The following is a 20,867-nucleotide window of genomic DNA, read 5'->3' on the forward strand; positions in this document are numbered from 1 at the left end:
CGCCATCTCCGGCGATTGCCTTCTTACTTTATCTTCCTGGTTGTGTGTTCATCGTCGCAGGGTGGCGACTAGATTGGTGAACACACATACCCTCTGTCGCTTTGATCTCTCTCTTTCAGGGCTATCTTGCCCTGCGTTCCTTCCCTTTGTGCAATTCCTGTCTTGCGTCTGTGGCAGGGCAGAGGAGCTGTTCCTCTGCACTCCACAGCTCCACCTGCCGACAGGAATTTCCCTCTACAGGTGCATTGCACCTTTTGCTGGGTTCCCTCAAATTATACGCTTGTGGAGGATTTCCGCAGTGTCAGCGCACGCCCTGTGCGCTGATCACGGAGAGAATTCCACAATCGTTACAGATACCTTACATAATGGGTACTGGCTTACTGAAAAAGAAGAGTCAAGATTTGAACCCTGGCCTCCTATGACAGAGGTGATGCCCTTAACCGTTACACTATCCAGCTAGATTATCAGCATTTCAGTCAGAAAACTGATGTTTTAGGAGGATGTCATCTATGGTTGGTTCCATTCCCTCTGCCATGTTGCTTGCATTGATCTCCAACCACTCTTCTGCATCACTGTGAATTCATTCCTTTATTGGCTGCCAATGCCATATGCACAAATAATTTAGTTCAGACTCCTGATCCTAACTTTCAAAGCATTCCATAACTTGTCCCCACCCTCTCCATACATTGCCTCACACATTTCCAGATACCATCCCAAATGCAGCCTTTGCTGTATACATGAGGTCAGACCCATCCTCCACTCTGGTTATCTCCCCACGCTGTTATATCCAATCATGAGCTTCATCACTTCCATCATGCTGCAAGTCTTGAGACCTTGTGAGATCACAAAGAACGGCATATAACATGCTCTAGCCTCTCTCCAGGCATATAGCCACATCTGCTTCCATCTGCACCACCAGGTGTAAAGAAAAGCTGGAGCAAAAATAAACCAGGTGTCTAAAGCAACAAGTCAGCACTCTTGGTTCATTTAACAGATGAAACCTGTTTTGTTTATCTGGGCAGCTACTCCACATACCTTCTCTTGTCTTGATAAATCAGTCCTATTAATCTTACGTTATGTGCAAAACTTTATTTGAAGTGATGAGGAAACTGTAAGGTCCGTTTTCTACTGGTAGCGTTTTGTGATCTGCTTCGAATGGGTTGTGGATTGTAAAACAATAGGCACTTAAAAAGCATACATTTGAAAAAGTCACAAGCTGATTTAAGGAACAACATTTAATAACGATTTTACTAGCAATATTGGTAAATAACAATTTAAGCGCAGCATTAAATAACAAAATCGATAACAAAAAACAGTGAATAACGATTTAATTGCGGTATTACATTATCGGTAAATGTACTGATAATGTTGAACCTAACTATAACCTAACCTCTCCCTACTCTCACACAGAACCCTCCCCTGGTAGTGCCTAAACCTAAGACCCCCTTGGTGGCGCCTAACCCTAAGACCCCCTTGGTGGTGCATAACCCTAAAACCCTCCCTGATGCTACCTAACCCTAAGCCCCTCTGGTGGTGCCTAACCTTAACACCCCCTGATCCCTACTACCAAAAATACGATAAATTTAAATTTTATTGCAGCCACCCGCTAAATAGCGTAACGACTTTCTATATTACGATAAATAACAATTATGCCCATATATATCGATAAATAACAATTGCGCCCATTTTTGGCAGCAACTTTTTCAACTGCACCTCTTAAAAACCCCTTTGGGAAAGTTAGTGATGTGACCAACCTCAGTAACCATGGAGCTAGCAGTAGCAGAGTGTGTGTTCAGCAGTAACAGAGCAACTAATACTGTCCAGCTCCTCCCTATTATTGTGACAGATTAACTCTTACTGACCAGCACTGCAACTCAGCAGATTGTTAGATATTCGAAAACTTGTAATCTACAATAATAGAATATCAGTAATATTATCAAAATTCTACTATCCGTATAAGCCCGTCCCCCTTTTGTATGTACGCCTGTTGTAGAAAGAGGTCACAATGTCGGTAATAAATTAAAATAAAAATTACCTTCATCTAAACACTAGATTTATCTGAATGTTGCATTTGTGAAAACAGAATTCTTATTATTTATGTAGCTGCTGTTTAAATCATAAAAACAACTAATTTAAACATCTAAATAGTAACTGACTCATCGTTTGGCTGTATAATAGTAATAATGCCAGTATAAATCTGAAACATGCTGTCTACTCAGTTATAAAAAGAGAGAGGAAGGAAATGAATAATAAATGCTTCTGAGTCAGTAAACCTTTGGAGTCATTATGTAGAGTCTACAGCATCATTCATCTACCATTCCCAATGTCCATCCTACAAGGCTCTTTCCAAAAACAGTGCCTCAATTTGCTCTATTGTCCTTCAATTCTCAGAGGCATGACAGAGTAGTAGGGGTCCTGTTGGTAACCAAATTAGAAAGTCAAGGAGCTCATTTTGCCTACAGCATAAGGCAGCTCTTGGCCAGTGGTGTAAGGTTTCTCTCATTTTTTTTGCAGCTTTGCCTCTTTCTGCCACCCCTCCTCCAATGCTTTTCCTCTGCTTCACCCAGCTCCCTGTACAGCCCCTCCTAACAAAACATGTCCAGTTTTGGAAAGTAGCTGCAGGGGGACTGTCCACTGGATTCCTGAATAGGCAGAATATATTAGGACTCTTGCTATTGCAGGAGAACAGAACAATGTGTTTCATGTGCCTCCATCCATGAAGCCAATAACACTGCCTCCCAGCACAGAGTATGGCCAGTATTATTAAGCATTAATGGTGCCAGGAACATATTGGTCCAGATCAGTGTTCTATACTTCCTGTACTACTGCTAGGATCACATATTGTGTTAGTTAAATGTGCAGATCTAAACTTATGAAACATTGAAGATTCTAACTTAGGCTACTCAGTGATGGGGTCCTCTGAAATCCTCTTAAGACTCAAGTTGAAGATTGTCTTCTGGAAATAACAGATATTAGTAGAAAAATGCTTCCATGTAGGTGAAATATATTGTATACTAGTTAGGATCATTTACATCATAAGAGAAAAACAAACAAGGGATCATTCAATGGAAAGGAAACTACAAAAAAATACACAAATACATGAATAAAAAACTCAACAGATCAGTCTAAGATGACATCAGTCTGTTGCATGCATTTTTTTTTAAATAAATACTGTACGTAATTGCTTGTATTTCTTTTAATTATTTTCCACAATTAAGGGAACAATCAAATTTGAATCACGTCTTTCTTAAAGAGAACTCGAGGCGGTGTTCTAAAAATGAAAAAAACAAAACAAAAACATACTGCCTGATGCAGCTCATCTTCCAGATCCCGATGGGCCACTTCATGCTCTTTCCTGCCACCCAGTTCGTCCACCAGATGAGGAAGGAAAAAAAATCCAAGATGGCCACGGCCCCAGAAGTACTTCTGGGGGTCATGGCACATGCCCGACTACAGTGTACAAGAGGGCCTGAGCTTTGGGCATTCTCAGTAGCTCCTCTTGTGCACTTTTTTTTTACAATGCACAAATGGAGGGCGGAGTAAAGGCAGTGATAGGGCATTCTGCAGGAGTCTCTCTCAGACACAGAACACCCCTTCTGCGATACAAATGTCAGCATTCTCCATGTTGGCAATTTTGGGGGGTTGGAAGCAGCAGCCAGGGGGACCTAGCAACAGTGAGGACACAGAGGCATGTGATGATGGAACTAACATGCCACTGTATCCAAATCCTTGCAGAAATTCCTCCTCAAGTACACTTAAAAGAGAACCCGAGGCGGGGTTCTGGGAATGAAATCCACATACTGAGGCTGGGTCTGTCTATAGAGCCCAGCCTCTGTTGCTATCTAGATCGCCCCTAAGCCCCCCCTGCGCTCTGCAATACCCCATAAATCACAGCCACGCTGTGCGGGCTGTGTTTACCTTGCTCCTGTTAGTCTTGGCGCTCCCCCCGCCTCCTGCAGAGTTCCGGTCCCCGCCTGCATCCCTTCCCTCCAATCAGCGGGGAGGGGAGGGACGCGGGCGGGGACCGATGCGATGCAGGAGGCGGGGGAGCGGCGAGACTGACAGGAGAGAGGTAAACACAGCCCGCTCTGACAAGCTGCGTGTCAGTAGCGCGGCTGTGATTTATAGGGGGATTGCAGAGCGCAGGGGGGGGGGGGGCTTAGGGGCGATCTAGATAGCAACAGAGGCTGGGCTCTATAGACAGACCCAGCCTCTGTATGTGGATTTTATTCTCAGAACCCCGCCTTGGGTTCTCTTTAAGTATTCATACAGTATTTACCTGATACTGATACTGAGCATTTACCAACTTGTTACATTGAGCCACTGGCCCACTGCATATTAAGGTGGCCAAACACGATACAGTAAAATGATCCAATTTTACAGAAATTTTATAAAAATGATTGGTTGTGCAAAAAAAAAATGAAAGTTTTTTTACTTTTTTCAGATAAAAGTCGATCGGGAGTAACTGATTTTTCTGATGAATCTGGATGAATATTGAATTATATTAGCTTATAGACCTAAGCAAATTTTTTCAGGGTAGGAACTCACTAGGCAGAATCACATAGGCGTTTTCCACTATGTGCTATGGAAAACGCAACTGCAGTTCTGCCTAGTGTGTTCCTACCCTCAGAGTTTTCAATCCTTTTTTATTTATAATTGGGGATAATTTGACCACACGTGATACATTGGTCAGATTTTTTAATTGTTACAATCAATCAGAAAAAGTGACTGTAATTCTTGAATTGAAAAAAGAAATATATATATAAAAACATGGCAAATGGCCACTTTTGTCCTTCTAGCTACTATACAAAGATATGGAACCTCAATCTCATGTTCCAGTCATTGGTGGAGAGAGCCTTCCTTTTATTGGATTTTTGGTTGAGTCAATACTTTTATTGAATACAAAGTCATTACCATAAGCAAATTGTATAATGTATGTCTACTGTTAGGGCTAGTTTACATAAATGGTTGAACCACATGGTTCATCCACTCATTGGCAAGACTACCACCTGGTTGTTACATATGCAGCCAAAATATTATTGTATATGTATATAGCGTTGAGATCTTCTGCAGCACTTCACATAGTGTATATACTGTATATTCAAGTCACTACCAGTCCCTCAGAGGAGCTCACAATCTAAATCCTACCACAGTCAGTCATTGTCGTATGTGAATGCACACAAAAATAGGAAGGACATACAAACTCCATGCAAATAGTGTCCCTGCCCAGATTTGAACAAGGGGCCCTAGTGTTGCAATTGTAGAGTGCTGTCCACTACACTGCCATGCTGCCCAGAGGAGTCGATCACACTTATAGTTGGGGGCGGGGCCAGCAGCTGCAGGGCGATGATCAGCCGTTTGGATGAAACATTATATGTGATCTCCGGTAGGCAGTTTCAGCACACTTAGATGTTACAGACTTGGGAACAGTCATGCTCTAATACTTTAGAAGAAAATACCACACATGCATCAGCTCACAGTGAACTGCCTGTCAACCTTTTGTATGAATGAACCCTTTAAATCAGGGGTCTCAAACTCAATTTACCTGGGGGGCCGCAGGAGGCAAAGTCAGGATAAGGCTGGGCCGCATAAGGAATTTCACAATTGCGGCGCATCGCCGCCTCTGCCCGCCCCTCCCACTCTTCCTTCACAGAGAGGGGCGGGGAGAGGCTGCGATTGACGTCAGGAGGGGCAGAGCTGAAGCTGAAAGCTCTGCCCCTTCCAGGAAATGCCGGCGGATTGTGTCCCGGGCGATTTAGGGGCTCTGCAGCCCTCGTTTAGCGGCGGGGATGCGGCGGATTACTTGGGAGCACTGAAGCGAACTATAAGGAAGCTTTTGCCGGCGAAGGCCACAAAATATTGTATCGAGGGCCGCAAATGGCCCGCGGGCCGCGAGTTTGAGACCCCTGCTTTAAATACTACCGTATACCTAGGGGGAAATTTAGATATTGCATGCCTAGTTTATTTGAGGGCTAGACACTTTATTTCTTGACATGATTTATAAATGGTTCAACACTGAGAAATTTTCATTCACAAAATCGTGCTTTGAGCTGCATTTATATTCTCTTCCAAAATGCAAATGAGTCTATGGCACAGTTGATTTGACAAAAAAGCATGTATTCTGGAAAAGAAGCAAAATCCGTTTTCTGGCAGAGTCCCCTCTCTTCCCTCTTTTAGGCAAGGTTCACACCTGGCAAATACACATGCGTTTTCACGCAATGCAAAATCGCAGTCAGCCTTGTGCATAATGTATCCCTGTTTTTCTGCAGACAACATGCTCTGCTTTTCGCGTAGCGTGTACAGATTGCACTCAATGAGCATGATCCAATTCACTTTTTTCTCCAAGTTTTCTCCTAGGCGATATTTTCACATCCTATTTAATAATCCCCCTGTTCGTGTGTCCTCCTGTTTCCCTGTGTCAGCTGCCTGGCACGCATGCGCAGCACGCGGCCGTGGGGGGCTTCGGGCAGCGGTCGTGGACGGAGGCGGGGCATGTGCGTGTCGGTTGCAGCTGCGCATGCGTTGTGAAGGGTGGATCTTAGCCATGCACATGTCACAACCATTCATGCGGAACTCCTTTTAGCATTGTGCCATTATCCTGTAAGGAAAGCTGTCATTCTTCTGAAATGATAGGCAAAGAACCTTCAGCTTCTAAAATATATTGAGTTAGTGGATGAACTCGACTCTTTTGCTCCCATCGTAATTCTCCAGGAATCAGGGTCTTCAAATCAGTGCTTACATTTTAACTTACAGCTAAAGGAAATCGCAGTCTGTCATTATAACAGGTTAGCCAATCAGTGCTGCCCAACGATAAATCATGTGATGTAAAGGAAGGGTTTGTGGTGTAGTTCTGGGCAATGCTGCCAGCCTGTTTCTGGTAAGGAAATTCCTCTTCCTCATGCCGAACCAAATCCTTCCATTACTGACAATGAAACATTTATGAGGGAGGTAATATAGCCTACAGCATTGAATCACAGTGCAAATATAGTAGAATGCACATAATAAAGACCGAGCAGAGTGCATCAAAGTTTTATAAAGAGAGGGGAGCAAACTTCCTCTCCAGCCCACCAACCAATTAGCTCCATGCAACAAAATAGCCAAGTGTGCTACTAACTAAACTCATATTAGCAGTCTATAGACAAGTTAAATAGGAACTCCAGTAAAAATAATGTAAAAAAAAAGTTCCTTATTTTTACAAAAATTATGCATAAATGATTTAGTCAGTGTTTGCCTATTGTAAAATCTTTCCTCTCCCTGATTTACATTCTGACATTTATCACATGGTGACATTTTTATTGCTGGCAGGTGATGTCAGTGGAAGGAGATGCTGCTGGCTTTTTTGGCAATTGGAAACAGCTGTAAACAGCTGTTATTTTCCACAATGCAACAAGGCTCCCACAGTGTGATATCAGACCACGGTCCTGACATCACACTGTGGGAGGGGTTCCACCACAATATCAGCCATACAGAGCCCCCTGATAATCCGTTTGTGCAAAGGTAAAGACTTCTCATGTAAAAGGGGGTATCAGCTGAAGCAGTGCTTTTCAGCGCTGCTAGATTTGGGCGCAGCCGGCGCCTCCATAGACTACAATAGGAATCACTCCTATTGCAGCGCTCAGTGAGTAACGTGGGAGCCGTCAGCAGACGGAGCCGAGGTTGCTTAAAGATAACCTAAAGTCAAAAAAAAAAAATGAGATGAACTCACCTGGGGCTTCCCTCAGCCCCCTGAAGCCGATCGGTGCCCACGCAGCTCCGCTCCGATGCCTCTGGACCCGCCGGCGAACACTTCCAGTTTAGCCGTCACCGGCCGACAGGCATGGGAACGCGAGTGATTGTTCGCGTTCCCAGCCTGTATATAGCCCCCTATGCTGCTATTGCGGCCAGGAAGTCGCAATAGCAGCATAGTGGGCGATATACAGGCTGGGAACGCGAACAATCACTCGCGTTCCCATGCCTGTCGGCCGGTGACGGCGAAACCGGAAGTCGTCGCCAGCGGGTCCAGAGGCATCGGAGCGGAGCTGCGAGGGCACCGATCGGCTGCAGGGGGCTGAGGGAAGCCCCAGGTGAGTTCATCTCATTTTTTTTTTTTTACTTTAGGTTCACTTTAAAAACATAATAATTCGGCCTCCAGCAATCGCTGGAAGCCGAATTATTTCATTCCCCCACTATCCATGGCGGCCTGGAGGGGGAATAGTAATTAAATCGGCCCGGACTTGTGCAGAAGCAGGATCAGCCATATACCGCTGTATCCTGCGCCCAAGTCTACCGGCGCCGATTTCAAATTTACTCGTATCAGCTACTGATTGGGGTGAAGTTCAATTCTTGGTTACGGTTTTTCTTTAACCACAAACTAAGGGATTCAAGCTGAGGTGTGCTGGGTTGCAGGAAGGAAGTAACCTCTCCATTTTCTTCTAAATATATTTTTACTCTAGCATGCCTATCCTCTATACAATATTACAAACACCCATGATCACAACATTTCAACATGTTTTGCCTAAATATTAAGGCTTTGTCAAGAAATGTAATAAATAAAGTGCAGTACTGTTGTGCTACAACATAATAATGTGCTCTCCTGTCCCCCAGCTACCCACCCACACCTAATTTATCCTTCCAACTAGCCCCCCCTCTCCCCAGTGTCTCAATGTCATGTCTTCTAACTTAGACCACCTACCCACACCTCCCATCATTCATTCTATGTAACATGCTTGTAATCAAACCTGATATCCAGGAATGCACTGTAGAAGATGTATTTGGATAATGTGGTCTGCTATAATGCAGATATATGACTATGCTTAAAGGATACCCCAACTGAAATGTGACATAATGAGATAGACATGTGTATGTACAGTGCCTAGTACACAGATAACTATGCTGTGTTCCTTTTTTTCTTTCTCTGCCTGAAAGAGTTAAATATCAGGTATGTAAGTGGCTGACTCAGTCCTGACTCAGACAGGAAGTGACTACAGTGTGACCCTCACTGATAAGAAATTCCCCTTTTTTATCTCTTTCTTGCTCTCAGAAGCCATTTTCTGCTAGAAAAGTGTTTTATAGTTGGAATTTCTTATCAGTGAGGGACACACTGTAGTCACTTCCTGTCTGAGTCAGGACTGAGTCAGCCACTTGCATACCTTCTATTTAACTCTTTCAGGCAGAGAAAGAAAAAAAGGAACACAGCATAGTTATTTGTGTACTAGGCACTGTACATACACATATCTATCTCATTATGTCACATTTCAGTTGGGGTACCCTTTAAACTGTGCAATTGTTTGGGCAGTGCATTTACATGCAGCAACGTGCATAGTGTGAACTCACCACTGTGGCCATTCCTTGGGGGAGCCAGTTACCTTCTTCTCCTTAGTATGTTTTTGGGGTTTTCAGAGGAAACTCACATAAACACTGTGCCACCTACCATAAAGCAGTTGTACCAGCAGCAGCAGTACTAGTTGCTTTGATTCGAAGTAAATTATAATTAGCAAACAGAAGTAGGAGACAGCAGCAGGATATTGTATCTTTTAATGCAATTGAATGAAATGCTGGGAATACATGGCTCGATTCTGAGCTGATTAGATAGTTAGATAATTTCCGACGTGTCTGATCACCGCTCGATCGTTTTGCCGCTCGACTTGTCATTAAAGTGAATTGAAAAAAGAAAAACGAGCGGAAGATGAGAGAATCGAGTGGGCAAAACGATCGAGCACAGAATCGAGCGCCAGAATCAACCCGTGCATTCCCGGCATAAGGGAAGAAGTCGGCTTCATTGAGCAGCCAATTCCACAGAGGCTATTAGTTAGGGAGAGACAGACCAGTGTCTAGCAGCAGTACACTAATAGCCCATCCCTGCTACTGCACTCATTTTACTACTCATTAGGCTAGTTTCACACTGGGGTGTTACAATATGTTGGGTTATAATTTACACATAACGCAATGCAACTAAACCATTTGCGGTGGCATGTATGTAACGCATGCAAAGAAGCATCTGACATCCATCTATAACATATTTCAGTGCACCTTCATTGACTAATATTGTGCGGGTCAACATGCAGAAATGTACAGCCATTGCATTGTCATCGATTTGCATTGTGTACATCAACATGTGCGATTCTATTAATGCACCACATGTTCTGCATTGTAACAATTGAATCCACTTTGTTGCTTTGCAACTGATAAAGTGTGGAATATTCACAGACTTTGAATCACACTGCGCAACAGTGCGCAAAAACTGTCCGTTACAATGCAACATATTAGTGTGAAAGAACCCTCTTAGATCAAACTCACTATACTGGTTTTCTAAAAATTCCCCAAATCATTCGGTTATAGCTGAGACTAGGTTCACAGTGGTGCTTTGCGGTATAACGGTCACTTTGTAACACGGCTTGCGGCACTGCAATGCACGCCACATTCACAGGTACATTGCAGTATAAATGCAAGCAGCATGGTAAAGCACCGCATGCAGTGCATTTCTGTAAAACAGTGAAGCATCATTTTCATTGACTATGCTTCACTGTATGCGACACAATGCGCAAGTAATGTGCGGTGCCACTTTCCCGATCCACTGAGTTCCTGCTGTGGCTGCAAATGCAACACAACGGCCACTGTGACCATAGCCTCAACATTTGGAATAATGTAAAAGGAATAAAAATATAATGTGTAAATTTAAATACAGAATAGCACAAAATCAGTTAGGGCTGGAACCCACTACAAAGCGCTATCGCTAATTGCAATGGCTAGCTCTTTGTATGAGCGGTTTGTAAGCGATTTCATGAGCGTTTTCGGTAGCGATTTTAAAAAGTGTAATCAATTTGCCAGTGGTTGTTTAGCGATTAGCGATTCAAATTCTGATTGGTCCTTTTAATTAATTTTAATTTGGTTACAGTGTGCAGTAATGTAAAAACGCTAGCAAAATCGCTCTGTGTAGGTTTTGATGATCGATTATTCCAGCGTTTATATACTTTACATTGCAGAAACGCTAAACATGCCGCATGTCCTGCTTTTGCGATTTTGTTCATCGCAATCGCTCCAGTGGAAATTAGCCCATCCATTAACATTAGCTGAGCGTTTAGGGAAATCTCTAGCGGTTTGAATCGCTCCCTAAACGCTCACAAAATCGCTCTAGTTGGTTCCAGCCCTAAGGCATGTTAGCAGTTTAAAAAAAAAATCTATTCTGTTTGCAGGAGTTGTAAAGGGAGACAATGTAGGTATGCTGGCAGTAGTACATTTGCATTGTTTCTGTGAGGTCACTCGGCAAAAAGAGAGGAAAAAAAAAGCATGTCCAATGTAACTATTAGAAGCAGTAAGAGGCGTTCCTTCCATGCACTTTCTCTGCCCTGCCGCTTCCCTTCCAAGCAAGTAGTGTGTCTATTAGCAGCGCCCGCACGCCTTCTCCATCCCGACGTGTGTCGCCTTTGGGATACGGAGAGGGACGCAGATGACCGCACTGTAGGGAGACGCAGCCACGAATGCGCGATTGGTCACTTTTCCCTCACTGCTGGCTCATATAGTTTTGGAAGGAGTGAGAGAAGCTGAAGGGATGTGGTAGGGGGAGGGGAGGCAGGGGGGATGCCCCAGTGATTGCAGTCCAGGCAGCCTGCTGTCACATTCTCCCTCTCTCGCTCACATTGTCACAGCAAGAATGCTGCTCAGTCCCGCACACGGCTTCGCTTTGGTCCCTTTGCTTTTGCCTACTCTGGATTACTAAAGAGCACATTTGAAGGAGCATCTGTACTGGGACGAGGAGGTAAGGGGATGCCTGTGCCAGGAATGCATGCGGACATGGAAACTCTTATTTTCCAGGTTATATGGGCTGCTGGATCTGCAGGCAGCAGCTGTCCTGCATCAGCCTGCTCTGCCTTTTGTTGCCAGAAAAGCAAGCATTGCTCAGCCCAGTCATCCAGGCACTGCTGTGGGCTTCCCTGCAGATCAGGCTGGAGTTTATCACTTTATTTATTAGACACCACTTTTTTGATTACTTTTTCTTTTTTCATTTCAACTTGTAAAACTTTGACTAGCATTTTACATTCTACACGTCTAGAAGTGTTGCATGTTTATAATCTAGTAGGACAACGTGAACATTTAAACCTCCTCTTTGCATAACTCGTCCAATAGAAATGTCGGAGTTTGCTGTAATTATGAAGTAGGCTGGACTGAGTACATGTATGTATGATTTTTCTGAATGGAGGGTTGGCAGTCCTTAGAGGAGTGGCATCATATTGCTGACTGTACTGTACAATGGCATATCTGTATTGGAGAGAATCCGGCTGGTTTGCTGGATCATTTTATGCTTCCACATTGTGCTGTAATGTATCAGATACTGATCTGATCATCTGGGTAATAATGCTGGGATAGGGGAAGCAGATTCACTCACTGATCATGATTTGTAGAGGGTCTGTGCAGTAGCAGCAAATCCAGCTAAGCGAGGCCAGGCAGACTGGGGGAGGCTTTTTTTAGCTTCTGAAAGGGAAAAACTTTATCAAAGCTGAAATACTCATCACCTCCGGTTATCTCTGTGGATAAAAGTGGAGAGATCACTGTGACAGGCAGATGTCACCTGCAGCATTGTTTCATTGATGTGCTACCTTGGACTTAATCCGCTGGTGTTGACTGTGCAAACTGGAAAATAAGAATCCTAGATATAGGAGAGGTCTTTTAATTCTCTAGTAAGATGCTGCAATGAAGCACAACGTGAATTTATTTTGCTACAAAGCTAGATGCTGTTTTATTTTATTTTTGGTTCACACCAAGAGCGCTTTCAAAAGCGCTATAGTTTAGAAAAGCGCTTGGCTAATGTCCTTCTATGGGCGAGTTCACACCAGAGTGATGGGATTTTTTTTCCCCAAACGCAAACCTATGACCTGCAGCATTTTGGAGGCGATTATGCCTCAATATAAAGTATAGGAAAACTGTAAAATCGCTATCAAAATTGCTGAGCAGAGTAATTTTTCAAAGCGTTGTTTGCCAAAAGCTGTTCACTTCCAGATCAAAGTGTACAAGAACTAGAAAATCGCTAAACCCAAACGCTACAAAATCGCTAGGCATAAGTAGAAAATTGCTAGACTCTTTCCCAGAAACACTACTGCAAATTGATACAAAAAGGCACTAAGCGGTTTCAATTAGACTTAGCGATTTTTAGTGTGAACTAGGCCTTACAAAGTTTGTTTGGAACAAGTTAGAAAGTTGTGTCTGATAGTGCAATATAAACAATCTTTCATTGGTAGTAGTGGTAGCGGTACACAAAATCTTTATGGGCCAGCAGGGTACTAGGTAGAAATGTGGAAACACTGCCCGATATACATTTTTAAAAGCAAGCTCTACAGCAGTGTGCCTTCCCTATGGGCTGAGACCTGTGCAAGCAGAGCAGCAGGCAGGAGACTGTGGCCAGTGAACACAATAGGTGATTACACAGTACAGCGCAGCAGAACAGGCTGGGATATCATGCTGCCCATACACATCTCTATATATCCAGCCAATTCACATTGTAGAAATCTGCCAGGGTTACTCCCAGCATAACCCACTGATCGACTTTCAGTCGATTTTTGGGCAGTTTTATCAATGGAATGGCTGATAGGGCTTGTTAAAAGATTTCCCTCCAGTGGGTGGGGGGTTCAGCATACTATGTACTGAGCAACACCATACCAATCAATTCACCATTAGATTTCTGCTGAAATATAATCAAGATGAAGTGGACAAGGTGTACCTGATAGTTTCCCTTTGAGGAGGGGATTGATTGCTTGTCAGATCAGATTGTGATCGACCTGCGTGTGGCAAGCATTAGAAAGCCAGGCTGCTTATAGTGCTCTAATGGGCTTGCTGCTAATGCAAAACAAGCCTTTATGCATATATGTTTACTATAGAATGCAATATGGATGATTTATCAAGGCTAGTGCAATGAAAAGTTAGTAAAAGTGGAGGAGTTGTACGTTATCAGATTTCTTGTTGCATTTAGCCTGGTATACACCAAGCAATTCCCATCAGATTTACTGTCCAATTGATTATTTCTGACAGGTCCGATCTGATTTCCGATCGTCTTTGTGATCGATGTTGCACATAAGTGATAGTTAAATCTATCAGAAAAATGATCGAAAATCAGATCAGACCTGCTGGAAATAATCGACTTAACCATCAATCTGATGGGAAATTGCACGGTGTGTAGCAGACATTTGACTACTGGAATATGATTCGATGTTCTGCCTCCGATCAACGTTTTCTCCAGTTTTTGTCTTAATATTTTAGTCAGAGAGGGGTCAGGTGGTGTTATATGTGTGTTGCTGCAGCTTTTCAGTTTATGTGATCAGCATTATCACAGTCCGCTTACACCTCCTAATCTTATAACCATTAATTACTTTTGCTTTCATTAATAAAAGAGCAAAGCGTTTTTCTAAGTTGACCCTGAATCCACTGTGATGCTCATGCGGACATCGCGATGGATTTCAAAATCAGCTTCTTCCGGTAATGTGGACATAACTTGCAATACGGTGTCCAGTGGTGTGCAGCTTAGTTTGCACGCCTACAATGTAATCCAACGTGCATATGCCACCGAACCTAATGTCCTATTATCATTATAGTACAATGCGCATTGTGTGAATATTACCTAAGGGCCCTTTCACACTGAGCGCATTGTAATAAGATCGCAGAGCTGCATAACCTAAAAGCCATTGTGGTGCAACAATACAGCGAAGCATACAGTACAATGAATGTATGCCTCACTGCCACTGTAAACTCATTACCCAGTTGATGCACAGCATTCTGTGTGTTACTGCGTCGAAACCTGCTACACCACACTTAGGCCCCAGCGATCGCGTTTAGCGTTTCTATAGCACTGAAACGCGATCGACAGGAAACCACCTGAAAATGGTGCAGGCTATGCGTTTGCGTTTGGCGTTTTGGGGCGATTTGCGGCGATTAGCGCAAATCACCCAAGTAAGAACGGGCCCAAAGGGTTTCATTGCACTAGCGCTATTGAAAAGCGCTAGCGTTTGAGCGTTTTGCCGAAATGGCAAAAAGCTCAAGTGTGAATGGGCCCTTAGGGCTTGATTCACTTATCCGTTATATGACAAATAGCACACCTTATCAAAGATATCACATCTTATCACAGATATCACACCTTATCAAATATAGCACACCTTATGAAAGATAGCACACCTTATCAGAGTAGCATAGCGAGTGCTACAAACCCGCAGGGGCTCAGGGCAGGACAAATGCCATTGCCAATAAGCAGGCATAAGTTCGTAGTGCTCGCTATGCTACTCTGATAAGGCATGTTAACTATGACAAGGTGTGGTATCTTTGATAAAGTGTGTTATCTTTGATAAGGTGTGCTATTTGTCATATAACCGTTTAGTGAATCAAGCCCTTAATGTGAAAGCGGGGCTAGTCTAGTTTAGGGGACCCAGCAGGAAACTTCATAGGGAAATCCCTCTAATGTGACTGGGTGGACAGCATGCTCTTGAATGGCTAGGTTTCAGATAGGTTGTAGTAAACTACACCCACCCTATTCAGCCAATCACAACACTTAGTGCTGTAGAGGGTGCTGTGAATGGAGAACTGTTCCCTATGAGTTTTCCTGCTGGATCCCCTAAACTAGACTAGCACTGTGAAAGCCCCATAAGAATATAATTGCGAGACAATAGATATTGTCTGTTTTGGCACAACGCTACGGACGCGGTATAAAAGGGCCCTTATACTGAAGAATATCCACCTAGATTACCCTTCTGTTAGGATAATGTAATATGACATTTTTTGCACTTATTACTAGAGCTGCATAAAGGGAACCTTGTCAGATTTGCAAAGTAAGGCCTAGTTCACAGTGCTCAGTTGCACTGCAGAATAATTCAGCATGTCAACTCACTCACCATACAATTCTATGGGCCTGTTCACAGTAATGCAATGTGATCACATTTTTCTAACTCGCTGCGTACAGGCTTTGTACTAAAGTCTATATCCATTCTCCATTGCAGTTCACACTCATAACGCCTGCGTTATGCAACTGCCCACTGTGAACCTAGCCTCAGACAACTTGTTCACTTATATGAACGCCTGAAATGTTTTGAATGTTTTTAAAGTTGCTGGTATGTAAGGCCTTAAAATACCGTAATATGTATGCTTTGCTGAAAATCAGAATACTTCAAAAAGAATAGTAATGGGGCATTAGTGCTGTAAAGCCATTTGACTGGTGAATCTGCTGCTAAGGCTTTTTGTTGTTGTTGTTTTATCTTTACGTCTTTTGCTCAGTGGTATATTATTAGCACCTCTCACAGCCCTAAAGCTGGCCACTAACGGTCCAATTTCTAGCGAAAATTCGTTCGAGCGATCAGAAATTCTGATCGGATTGGTTGTAAATAATCTCCATTGGTGGACACAATCGATTATGAACGAGTGAAAAAAATGTCGCCTGAATGAATTTTCGGCGAACGAAAATTTGGATTTTCTTGGTGGTCGTGATAAATAGGAAGCAAAGATTGGTTAGCTGATGGTGTAGTGAACGATTTTTCGTCCGATCAGAATTTCTGATCGCTCGAACGATTTTTCGCTAGAAATTGGACCGTTAGTGGCCAGCTTTACAGTAAGGCAAAGTTACCAATTCCATCTTGCCACAATAAAAAGATTTAAAAACAAACAAACAATTAATGTTTTCATTAATCCAGACCTTTAACGTCACGCCCTTTTAAAGGAAATTTATTTTGCAAAGCAAGAAAATAATTGATGTTTAATTTTATTTGTAATACTCTCAGTAGCCGAGTATTAATATCATTTTGTTGCATCAGGCTTGTAACCCAGAAGTCTTTCGTTCCATTTCAATGGAAATGGAGCTTCATTTTCTGTAGTTGTAAGCGTGTTCACTGGACTGTGGATCTTGGACTATATAACAGAGATACGTTACTGTGATTATACACATGCAAACATGCGCATGCGTCAATCCAGCCATGGGACTGCACATGAATGAGTTCACTAAGGTGAAGACTATATCTGCATGGTCATAACAGGCTGAGTATCCCCTTGCCTCATAGGATTACGAAGGAGGAGGTATTCATACCTACAAAAAGTATGATTAGCAACTGGCCTAATGCATTTAAGCCTAAAATGATAATCCTAATGTCTCCAACGCACTGCCCTCTAGATCGTAAGCTTGCAAAGGCAGGGACCTCCGCCTAGTGCTTCTTATTCTGCTGTAATTTATCATATGAACACGTACCAGTATTGGTGATGTCTCAACCCACACGTCCTGATTGTCCAGAGTATTTAATGTCTCATGTATATATGCCCCCTATTGTTTGTTTTGTACTATGTACAGCGCTACAGAACATGTTGGCGCTATATAAATAAATATTAATAATTATAGTGAATACACAAAAATTCTTATAATTTTGTTTGAAATAATCTGCTATTCTGCAAAGAATATACATTTACGTTATGTGCATTATTTTATGAGCATTGCCATTTGCTTTTCTCCTGGTAAATACCGTATTCGTAAACTGCTCTAAAACCCGTACCAGTGTGATCATGGAAAAATATCATTTATGTGGATGGTCAACAAAATGCTTATAAATCATATCTGACGCAGAATCCTGCAAATTGTATATGCAAGTTTCTTCAGCTTGAAAATGGACCAATTGAATCCTGCCGAGGAGGAGTTCCATTGGTTCCTTTTCAATTCTGCATACAGTATTTGCATAATCATGCATCAGCTCAATTATTTGCATCTCATTGACCTTCCCTAATCCTTTATAACGTGCCCTGTTCTTTAATATATTTTTCCTTGATAGTATAAAATAAAAACAAGGTTACATGCATGTGTGGTTACGTGGCTGGAGAACTCACAATCTAGTACCCCGTAACAAATATTTACTACCCACATAAAGTTGTTTCACACGAATGCAGTTAGCCGTGCTTTGTTCTACACATGCCCTTGTGCGCAAGCGTCTGAGCTTGCATGTTTGGCTTCAGAGGTGGACTAAAATGAACAAACATGCAAAAAATGAGCGTAAATGAGTGTAACAATGGATGAATCAAATACAGAAGTTGATGGTCAACTGGCAACTCTGTAAATTGGTTCATTGATTGGTGGATCTTGGCTTTGGTTTGCTTGCTGTCACCTCCTTTTTTTTGTTGAGCAGAAATTTGAATATTCATTAATTTTTCTGCTCACTGCAATCTGCTATCTCTGGAAGGCAATCCTTTCCATGAACCTGTGGGGAGTGAGGGGGGATCACTTGGAAAGATGATAGTAACTGTATTACAGCATTCACAGTATAACAAAAAAGTGGAACACTGTATGTGATACCTTTTCCACTAATAAAAATGAGAGATTAATGATTGGGTTTGGAAAGTTACTCCCTTCACTGGATCCATAGAGCCTGTAAACATTCTCTTGATCTCATGAAAGGAGTGACTCCCAAGAGCAAACCCTACCACAGTTTTTGTTAGTGTAAATACAAGCAGTGTCACATTGAGTACTCACCCTTTTTCTTTTTTCTTTTTAAATCCTCTCCTGTGAATGGCAAATACTGCCTACAAGCATGTAGTGTTTCTATGCATTATTCAGTGGAGCACACCATAAAAAAATCAAATCGGTTGTAAAAAGGGATTTAAAAATGTACACATATATAATTGTGTCTATTCTTAAAAGGACCCTTTAGTCATTTTTTAACAATAAAACTACTTCCATAGACATGTCGCCTTATTGCAGACATACCTCTCGATGTGATCCTTTTCATTCTGCAACCGCCGGTGTCTCCTGGACCTTTTGAATAAGTCACAGATCTGCTTTAAGCCTGGTACACAATTCCAATTATGATCGGCCAATCACTGACCAATGTTACCACCCCATGCAGTCTGACGGTCAACAGATAATGAATGCTATGAGCAGATTGTTCAGGTAAGCTCTCTTACTATGTGGAGGTGGTCAAATTGGTCAGTGATTAGCCAATCATAATTGAGAGTGTGTGCCAGGCTTTAAACTTGGTAAATTGATTGATGTCATTGATTTATATTCAGAAACCTCAAGTTGTATCTTTTTGATATATTCTATAAATTATTGCATAACATTTTTCATAGAATAAACAATGTAGCTTTATTATTATTACGTATTGTATTTATAAAGTGCCAACATATTACGCAGCGCCAACGTCTTCCGTAGCACTGTACATAGTACACGACACATAATGATGGGGGGCATAGATACATGAGAAGGACGTCAAGAAATACAAGTACAAATACATACATACTTGTTGTGTGGTTTAAGACATCACCAATACTGGTACATGTTTATAGAGTTATAGTCTTTAGATTGTAAGCTTGCAAGGGCGGGGCTCTCTCACCTTTTGTGTCTTGGAATTTTACACATTCATTCATGTTAATTTTGTCTCTGTAATTACCAATTCTATTTTTTTTTTACGATTCTGCATTTTGTACCAATTCTGTATTTTGTTTATTGGTGTACACCATAGTCTGTTATTATGTACCCCATGTTTGTTTCTTACTTATGTTGACACTTTATAAATCAGTAATAATAGTTTTCACTGCAATTGCCTATAGAGGATAAATACAAATAAATATAAAGTTAGCCAGGCTGGTTGATTTGCATGCAGAGTGTGCGAGCTAGTGAGCCTCTTATTGCTGAAGCAAGCATTACTCGCACTGGCAGAGTGAGCAGGACCTTAGTAAGCCAAGCCCCGTGTGTTTCATATTAAGTCTCCAATTTTGCACACATGGTAAAATCTATTTATATCACCCCCAGTTAGCTGGGTCCTGTTGGAATTCTGAAGCAGTGTGTCAGTGAGATTACCCAGATTCCACACCTCCCGCTGGATTTTTTGATGTGGGAAAAGCTCATGGTGATCATTTCCATTACCAGGCTGGGACTGCACAGCGTGCTTTCCCTCCGTTTATATTATGCACACGCTTACATCAGCAGCGCACTGCACAGGCTAGCTTCATGGCCCAGACACTGCAGAGCAGCCACCACACCACAAATATACCACCGACACATAAAGGAAGCACAGGCCCATATGCAAGTCACATTTCTCTCTAGGAGATATTTCTTCTTCATCTTCTCTACAAAGTAAGGCCCTGTTCACACTGCATGCGTTTCCAGCCGCGTTTTGGGAACGCGTGCATGAGGCCGACACGCACGACATCAGACAGTGCATAGAGTGCACTGTCTGATGTTCACACTGCATGCGTTCCGGGAACGCATGCTGCACGCATTTTTAACAGAAACGCATGGGTGACCCATTTACTTTAGAGAATGGGATCAGCCACGCTGGTGTGTGTTCGTATGCATTGCGTTCTGAACGCATGGCCGCCCGCATTTGTAATGTGAACAGGGCTTAACTTTTCAGCACTTGGTAATTGAAAAAGTAAATAAAAAAGAAATATCAAACTGATTTAACTAGTTCCTTGCTTGCTGGTGGCTTCAAATGTATTTATTTGATGAGTTGTGACAATATCTCCTAGGAGAAAACTTAGGAGAAACTTTAATTAGAGGCCATTGACTGTTAGGTTATGTAGCTAAGGAGCCTTCATTGATTGTTCACAAAACACACACATTAAAAATATTGTAAAATATGTTTTTATTTAGAGGACCTCTGTCAAAATAACAAAAAAGGTTGGAAGTATAAAAGTTCATTACATAGATAATATGCTTTGTTTCTCTAGAGACTTTGTGTCCAGAATAATGCTAAATTAGGATACTGTGATGCTGGGGGGGTCATACTTTCTGACCACCCAGCGCAACAAGGCTAAGTAGCTGGATAATTGAAGAGGCTCCACAGATGGACACAGGATTAATGAACAAGGGAGCAAGATTGCCCAGAGCAACTGCAGCTCCGGGTCGCCTATCGGGCTAGATGCTAAATTATACAATGCACAACAGA

General features: G+C 42.4%; 1 protein-coding gene across 3 annotated transcripts in view; it reads left to right on the plus strand.

Moving 5' to 3' along the window:
- Window positions 1-11,556: 11,556 nt before the first annotated feature.
- Window positions 11,557-20,867, plus strand: part of LOC137545769 (fidgetin-like protein 2) — a 140,826-nt gene continuing 131,515 nt past the window's right edge. For all 3 annotated transcript variants that reach the window (XM_068267366.1, XM_068267365.1, XM_068267367.1), the window contains exon 1: window positions 11,557-11,734. The gene's annotated coding sequence lies outside the window, so the exon portion shown is untranslated. The remainder of the gene's footprint in view (window positions 11,735-20,867) is intronic.

Source organism: Hyperolius riggenbachi, chromosome 2 (genome assembly GCF_040937935.1).
Source record: "Hyperolius riggenbachi isolate aHypRig1 chromosome 2, aHypRig1.pri, whole genome shotgun sequence".
NCBI classification, from domain to species: domain Eukaryota; kingdom Metazoa; phylum Chordata; class Amphibia; order Anura; family Hyperoliidae; genus Hyperolius; species Hyperolius riggenbachi.